Source organism: Felis catus, chromosome B2, assembly GCF_018350175.1.
Source record: "Felis catus isolate Fca126 chromosome B2, F.catus_Fca126_mat1.0, whole genome shotgun sequence".
Taxonomy (NCBI): domain Eukaryota; kingdom Metazoa; phylum Chordata; class Mammalia; order Carnivora; family Felidae; genus Felis; species Felis catus.
The window spans coordinates 35,401,113-35,409,615 of NC_058372.1; the positions used below are offsets into that span (position 1 = coordinate 35,401,113).

The window sequence follows — 8,503 nt, forward strand, 5'->3', positions numbered from 1 at the left end:
ACCCTTAATTGGCTAGATTTCATCATCAAGTTCCTCAAGGATGGCTCATGAATGCTGCACTTTCTGTGTTTGAGAATGTTTCCGCGGTTTTTCTACTTGAATGCAACTTGGCTGAGTGAAACATTCTTGCATCACACTGTCCTTTATTCAGAACTTTGGAGCCATTTCACTGTTGTCACGTGGCAGCATTGTCTGCTGGTAGGGACCAGACAGACCAGCCTAAGAGCCCCCTTTTAATCTGTGTGGTTGAAAAATTCTTTCTTGTTATCTGTTAGTGTTCCCTGGAACAAAGTGTGCTCTTTTGAGCAGCAGTTCCATGCTTCTTTGGGGGGAAGATGCTGTGTATTTTTTTTTCCTTCCAGTCTTATTGAGAGCTAATTGATATACATCACTGTAGAAATTTAAGGTGTCCAGCATGATGGTGTGATCTACAGATATTGTGAAACCCTTGCCACAGTAGGTTAATTTCATATCCATCATCTCCTGTATATACCATAAAAAGAAAAAAAAAATTTGTGGTGAGAACTCTTCGGATCCAGTCTCTTAACAACTTGTATGTTCTTTATGAATACTTTTTCTTTTCCATTTGTTGGGTTCTTGTTTCAGACTCTGTTTATTCCTTTGTTTCACTGTCTTGATTTTTTTTTTCTTTTTGAGAGAGAGAGAGAGTGAGAGCAAGTGGAGAGACAGGGCAGAGAAGGAGACAGAGACTCCTAAGCAGGCTCTGCATGGTCTCACAGAGCCTGACACAGGGCTTGATCCCACAACCATGAGATCATGACCTGAGAGCCAAAATCAAGAGTCAGACACAACTGACTGAGCCACCCAGGTGCCCCTCATTGTCGATCTTTTATAACTATAGTGTTCTCTCTGTTTAACACTTGTCTTTTTTTCTCATTTCCCATAATTCTCTCAAGCTTTCCCTCTAGATCAATTTATTTTTTCTCCAGCCATATCCAGTTTCTGATGCACTAGTTTTGTCAAAGTGTTTGTTCCCTTATCTCATCCTGTCAGTTTATCTTTGCTTACTTTCTTGAAAGCATGGTGTTCATTTTTCTATAGCTCAGAATGCTATTGGGGCTTTTTTTTTTTTTTTCTGTTCTTTGGGTGACATTTTCTTCTAGACTTGGTTTTCATCAGTTAAATACACATGTTCCTCTCCTGGTTTTTTTGTTTTTTGTTTTGCATATATTTGTGTAACTACCATGCCATTTTTTTTTTTCAATGTCTTGTGTGCTTAATGTCGCAGCTCTGGCCAGGTCCGTTGTTTGCTTCTGTACCATCTGGGTACATTCTCCATTCCAACAGCATCTGTGCCCACCACTAAAATTTAACAAATGTCAACATTTTATCATATTAACAAAGTATTGATTTACACACCCTATTTAATACTTGCTACAAAAGCCCCATCTTTGCCCTTTCATAACTGAGGACTCTCCTCCCCAGCTAGAGCTGAGACTGTCAGGAACTCATATTTTCTTAACCACCTACCATATTCCATTTTCTTGTTTAAAAAAAAAAAACTGGGGCGCCTGGGTGGCTCAGTCGGTTAAGCGGCCAACTTCGGCTCAGGTCTGATCTCGCAGTCCGTGAGTTCGAGCCCCGTGTCGGGCTCTGTGCTGACAGCTCGGAGCCTGGAGCCTGTTTCAGATTCTGTGTCTCCCTCTCTCTCTGACCCTCCCCCGTTCAGACTCTGTCTCTCTCTGTCTCAAAAATAAATAAACGTTAAAAAAAATAAAAAAAAAAAACTAATTTCCCACCGCCCCCCAAAAGAAAGTACTGAAAACTAAATTAACGAAAACCTAGTATATACAAGAAAACACAGCATTAATCTAAAAACCAATTGATTAATAGCCCTTCCTTTCCAACCACCCAGGCACATACCCTGGGCTTCCTCGCCCCTCGGAAAGCTGTCCCTTGGAGTGGAAGGTCTGGGAACTCAGGGGCCAGAGACCTCAGTAGGACTCCCGGTTTTGGTTTGCTACTGCAGTGACTAGAAAGTTCCAATAACCTCCCTGGTTTTGGTTTCCTCATTGCTCAGTGTGGCTAATCTTATCTTCAGAGGGTCAATATAAAGGTACCTGAGACCATGTGAGTGAAGTGCCCAGCTCTGTCCCTGCACAGAGTAGGTACATACTGCACGTTCTCCCCTCCACTGTGGGCAAGACTCGTCCAGCCTCAAGAGCCATCTTCAAGGGCGCCTGGGTGGCTCAGTCAGTTGAGCATCCGACTCTTGATTTTGGCTCAGGTCATGACCTCACTGTGAGCTTGAGCTCCACATCAAGCTCTGTGCACTGACAGCATGGAACCTGCCTAGGATTCCTGTCTCCCTCTCTCTCTGCCCCTCCCTAACTCATGTGCTCACTTGTTCTCTCTCTCTCTCTCAAAATAAATAAGCTTAAAAAAAAAAAAGCAGAACCATCTTCAAAATCACCAAGGACAGAGCTAGACCAAATCCAAAAGATTCTTTGACTACCCCCCTCATTTTTCATGGATACAGGAGGAAGTTGAGGCCCACAGCTGAGCAGGAGTGGAAGAACCCAGCCAGTGTTCTCTACCACCACTTTTCTTAAGTTTATAGAAACACTGTCCGGGCACCTGGGTGGCTCAGCCGGTTGAAAGCCCGACTTCAGCTCCGGTCATGATCTCATGGCTCATGAATTTGAGCCCCATATCGGGCTCTGTGCTGACAGCTCAGAGCCTGGAGCTTGCTTCAGATTCTGTGTCTCCCTCTCTCTCTGCCCCTCCCCTGCTTACGCTTGCTTTCTCTCTCTCTCTCTCTCATAAAAAAACATTAAAAAAATTTTTTTTGAAATGTCTGGGGGCCTAAAATGACTTCTCTTGCGATGTCTTGTCTCTTTTTCTGGGGACCCCTAATCCTATCTGCCTACAAAATCCCCCCTTGCGATATATCACTCCTCATTCTTGAGGGGTATAGGTCGAAGGTCATTTTTCTGTAGCTGCTTCCTGCCAAGAATGGGTGTGTGGTCTCCCCAGCTGGAAGAGTGGAACTCTCCTTAAAGCTAGACAAGTTTTGTTCTCCTTAAAGGTGTTTCCTAAAGGTGGGGACTGCTGTCACAGAACAAGCTGTATTTGTGACACAGTTTACCAGGAATCTGAAGATGCATGGGCCAAACAATAAGAGTAGAGCAAGTGTTAACAGGGGCCCCATCAAAGGTCATAACCATGAAAACCATCCCCCAAGTAGACTGTTAAAGATTGAGCCCCAGGGCCAGTTTTTTCCCTAATATTTCTATAGTTCTTTTTATGACCTCTAGGCTTTCTTCAACTTGGTTAGAGGTATTAATGTAGAAACCACATTCATCTCCTGGAAACCACAGGGACCCCCTGCCTTGGCCGTTAGGACACTTAGGACCCTCCTATTTTTTGATACAACCTCAGCCAGAGCATTGAGGGCAGTTTCCTCATATTCTATTGCCACTACTGTTGCTTTCCAAGATTGTTGAATATATATATATATATATATATATATATATATATATATATATATGTATGTATTCATATATATTCATATATATGTATATATATAATATTATATACATATATATTTCTTTTTTTGAGTAGGCTCCATACTGAGCATAGAGCCCAATGTGGGGCTTGAGCTCACGACCCTGACATCAAGGCCTGAGCTGGTACCAAGAGTCAGACACTTAACTGACTGATCCACCCAGGTGCCCCAAGAATGGATATATTTTTGATTGACTTTTCTAGTTCTGGGATCTCAGTGAACCAGGAAAGGCCCCTACATAGTATGCCCAAGACCATTCCCATCTATTATAGGGTTGCTTGGACTTAAAATCCAAGTCCCTCTTAGTCAGGGATTAGACTCCTGACCTGTTTAAGGCAGTGGCTAGGAATGGGCCCAATTTAGGGATATGGGTCCTAGGGAAGTCATATTATAAACCTCCAGTAGATGGGACACCTGGTTGGCTCAGTCAGTTAAGCATCTGACTCTTGGTTTCAGCTCAGGTCATGATCTCACGCATGGTTCCTGAGTTTGAGCTCCAAATCAGCACGGAGCCTGCTTCAGATTCTCTATCCCTCTCTCTTTGCCCCTCCACTACCCTTCCTCTGCTGTCTCTGTCTCTCAAAAATAAATAAACTTAAAAAAAAAGGGTTACCATGCATAGTAGTTGGGGGGCTGCACACAGGGAGTCTGCTGTTAGTCTCCCTAATCTGAGTAAGGTGGGGGCAGTTTAGATGGGTCTGGAGAGGAGATAGGGTGGATCTGGCAGAGACTCAGGATCTGGAGGGGACAGAGTTGCAGATGGGGCTGAGGGCTGGGGACTTCAGGGCAAAGGATCTTTGGGGCAAAGGGAAGTCTATGGGGTCTTCAGGGGTCCCACCAAAAGAGCATGGTCTTACCCTTTGGGTTAGATAGTTGGATAGGCTTAAACCCACCTTTCTTCTGTAGTCCCTTATTCTGGTGGAGGGCCATAACGCCTTGTACATAACGGATCTCATCCCATCTCTCTTCCTCCTTACAAAATAGGTCTAACTGAAGTATGGTATTATAATTTAACAAGCCATTTTCTGGCTTCTTCTCCTGGTCTCCTAGTTGGTACGGAGGCCAGGAAGTATTACAAAAAAACACAAGTTTTCTTTGTCATTGGAGTATATCCAAAAGGCTTCCAGTAACCCAGGAGGCACCCTAGCAGGTGGTCTGACAGGATTGATGTCTGGTTCCCCATATCCTTGGATCTCTGCAAAGAATTTGTCTCCAACTGCCAAGAGGTCTATAATAAGGGTTAGTGGAGACACAGACTTGCTGCTCTTAGCACACTGAAAATTCCATTCTCCAGAAAGCTGGTAGGTAAGCTCTCCCAGTTGATAATTTAAAAGTGTACACTCGGGGCACCTGGGTGATTCGGTCGGTTAAGTGGCCGACTTCAGCTCAGGTCATGATCTCACAGTTCGTGAGTTGGAGCCCCGCGTTGGGCTCTGTGCTGGCAGCTCACAGCCTGGAGGCTGTTTCGAATTCTGTGCCTCCCTCTCTCTCTGCCCCTCCCCTGCTCATGCTCTGTCTCTCTGTCTCTCTCTCAGAAATAAACAATAATAATAACAATAACAATAATAATAAAAGATGTCCAGAGTGGACACTGACTCCATTCAGTGAGTCGAGTTGCAGGTACCTAACAAATTAGGTGCCAAGAGGAATTCTCCTATGCCGTTCCCCGCAGGTTCCCCAGCAACACAGACTGCATGACCTCGGTGAGCTGCCTACCGTGTCTGTCACCTGTTGAGAGCTGGAGGACCCCAAAGGGTTATGTCCTAACCGGGTATCCAAAATACGGTCCCCCAAGTTGGGTCCCCTTCTTGGTGGGTGTGAAGCACAGAGACACAACCAAGCCAAAGAGTGGGAAAAGGAAGGGTTTTACTTGCAAAAGTTGGGAGGACACCGGGGACGTGTCCCAAAGCACTATGGCTCCAGAACAGTGGAAGTTTTAAGCTAAGGGTGCATGCATATTCACGAGAAGGAATTCAGCATAGAACCGGGCCCAAGTCACCCTAAGCTGACAGGTCCTAGTTGACTGAAGACACGTGGGACAGAAAGGTCAGCAGCATCAAAGAGGGCCACTTATGTCCCATTAGAGTCCCGGGGAGGCCTGGGACAGCTGTGCTCCATCAGGAATTTTCTGCACCAAGAAGCCAGCAGACCAGGAGAGGTCTGGGCCAGACGCCAGCCCTGCTGAGGCCGAGGGCTCCCAGCCACAAGCTTTGGGAATTGGCTGAGCTTGTTTTTTTTGGGGGGGGGGGCGGGGGGGGGGCACAGAGAGGAAGCCTCTGTGGGTCTTGCAAAAAGCTGGGGCCGGGTTAACATTCGGTGTCAGCTAGGCAGCTAAGCTTTCCTCTTTGGGGTAATACGCTGTGGTCCCCTCCTGGGGGTGATGCCCTCTCCTCAGAGCCCCCCAGCCCCCTTTCCCTGAGCCATGCAACTTCAGACCAGGAGAGTAGCAGATCCTATTCAGCCCCTGGGAAACTCCTGCCTCTTTCCACCTATTCAAAACAGTTCCTGTTTACCAAGTGCCAAGTGTTTGGCCTTCATTTTATTTATTTGTTTGTTTGTTTATTTTACTATTTGTTTTTGAGAGAGAGACAGAGGGTACAAGTGAGTGAGAGGGAGAGAGAGAGAGAGAATCGGGGTCACCCAAAACGGAGCTGGAGCTCACAAACCATGAGATCATGACCTGAGCCAAAGTCAGATGCTTAACAGACTGAGCCACCCAGGTGCCCTGGCCTTCATTTTGTTGAATCCCCCCAGAAATTCTCTAAGGTTCGTGTTATCTCATTTACATATGCATGAAGTGAGGTTTGAGGGGTAAATGACTTGCCCAGCTAGTGAATGACAAGATTAGAGCCTGGGTGGCTCCGACCTGCTTCTGCCCTCACACGGGGGCGGGCACTATATTTAACATATCAGTCCTATCTGTAGAGGCAAGTTTTGAGACTGCCATTCTTATTTTTTTAATGTTTATTTTTGAGAGAGAGAGAGAGAGAGAGCACATGCGTGTGCAAGTGGGGGAAGGGCAGAGAGAGAGAGGGAGACACAGAATCGGAAACAGGCTCCAGGCTCTGAGCCATCAGCCCAGAGCCCGACGCGGGGCTCGAACTCCCGGACCGCGAGATCGTGACCTGGCTGAAGTCGGACGTTTAACCAACTGCGCCACCCAGGCGCCCCTTATTTTTTTAATGTTTATTTTTGAGAGAGAGAGAGAGAGAGAGAGAGAGAGAGCGCATGCGTGTACAAGTGGGGGAAGGGCAGAGAGAGAGGGAGACACAGAATCCGAAACAGGCTCCAGGCTCTGAGCTGTCAGCACAGAGCCTGACGCGGGGCTCGAACCCACAAGCTGTGAGATCATGACCTGAGCCGACGTCAGATGCCCAACTGACTGAGCCACCCAGGTGCCCCCTGCCATTATTTTTAAGTGAATTCGGTCATTCAAGTGTCTGTTTTTATTTATTATCATTTTTTATGTTTATTTATTTTGAGAGAGAGAGAGAAAGCACATGCAAACAGGGGAGTAGCAGAGAGAGAGGGAAAGAGAATCCCAAGCAGGCTCCGTGCTGTCATTGTGGAACCTGATGTGGGGCTCCATTCCAAAAACCACGAGATCATGACCTGAGCTGAAACCAAAAGTCGGACATTCAACCAAGTGAGCCACCCAGGTGCCTCCTGGGCCCTGTCCTTCTGAAGGCAGGACCCAGAATCACAAAGGTAACTCATCGTATGAAGAAGGCGGTCTTCCCAGAGAGTCCTAGAGGTGCAGATACTGTGGGTTCTAGGTGATGAGGCCCGTGCCCTCAGGAATTCAGACCCACCAGCTCCCAGGAGCCAGGTGGCCCTCCCGTGGTGGCTCCCTTCCCCGGGGACACCCACACTCCCCACCATCTTAGGGGGAAGACTGAGGAGAAGGGTCCTCGAAACTGCTTCAGAAAGAAAGAACGCTAAGGGTTTCCACACAGAGGTATCATTTTTAGTTTGTGGCAGAATGACAGGAAGGAGGTGTGAGGGCCCAGGATTTGGGGGTAAGGGGAGGCAAAGGCAGGAAGTTATTCCACAAGCTGGGAAAGTACGGGGGGATGAAATTGGCTTCCAGAGCTGCCCCCCACGCCCCCCCACAAAAGCACCATAATGGCAGTAGAGACTTGACTCTGGATGCAGCCACTCCTGACTCAGTTCACTTCCCAACAGCACTAGGTAGAGGGGCCTTGGAGGGGCTCGGGTGAATCTGCCCGGGGGGGGGGGGGTTCGTGACAAGCTGCAGATGTCACATCCCTTGCTTCAGGCTGAAGAGAGTGAGGAGCAAGATGAGGGAGACCAAAAGAGGGGCGACTCTTTGATTCAGGACCAGAAGGAGGAGAAGGGAAGGAGATAGCGTGTTGGCAGTCGCCCAAAACACGGGTCTGAAAAACCAGGACGGCGGTTTCCAGGTGAGCGGGTGGCCTGGGGTGCAGGGGGAGGGGCATAAATCAGATTGGGTGTGAGGGAAGGAGGCCTGGCATCTTCTCTGTGATCCCCTTATCCAGGACCATCCATTTTCAGCATTTTGAGCAGGCTGGCTTTGACCCTTAGTACACGGTTCCCTGATGCTCTTTGAGGCACGTGTCTGTCCTTTCAAAGGATCTGTGTCTTTCTCACCGACTGCTACCCCTGCTTTGGAGCCACTGGGATGAAGCGAAGGTCAAGTTCTGCTCTTGCTGTACCGTCTGGCGGCTGGGACTATGAAAGCCATTCAGCACCAGGGACCTTTTGTTTTCATGCGGATAAGGAATGTGGCAACCAGCACCCGGAATCCTAATAAAAGAGCAAGCCAAGCTACGCTGGTGAGAATGGGAACTAAAACATAACATCCAAAATCTAAGAAAAAGAGGCGCCTGGGTGGCTCAAGTCAGTTCAGCGTCCGACTTCAGCTCAGGTCATGATCTCATGGCTCGTCTGTTCGAGCCCCACGTTGGGCTCTGTGCTGCCTGCTCGGAGCCT

The 8,503-nt window shown here is 47.7% G+C and overlaps 1 long non-coding RNA gene across 3 annotated transcripts; it reads left to right on the top strand.

Annotated features, from left to right (window-relative positions):
- Window positions 1-7,070: 7,070 nt before the first annotated feature.
- LOC102902462 lies at window positions 7,071-8,503 on the top strand. 3 transcript variants are annotated; one of them, XR_440290.3, is made up of 3 exons: window positions 7,071-7,237; window positions 7,809-7,953; window positions 8,050-8,503. It is a non-coding gene; the product is annotated as an uncharacterized LOC102902462 (long non-coding RNA). The 3 variants fall into 3 exon arrangements; XR_006598653.1 differs by having other exon boundaries at window positions 8,066-8,503; XR_002742608.2 differs by having other exon boundaries at window positions 8,144-8,503.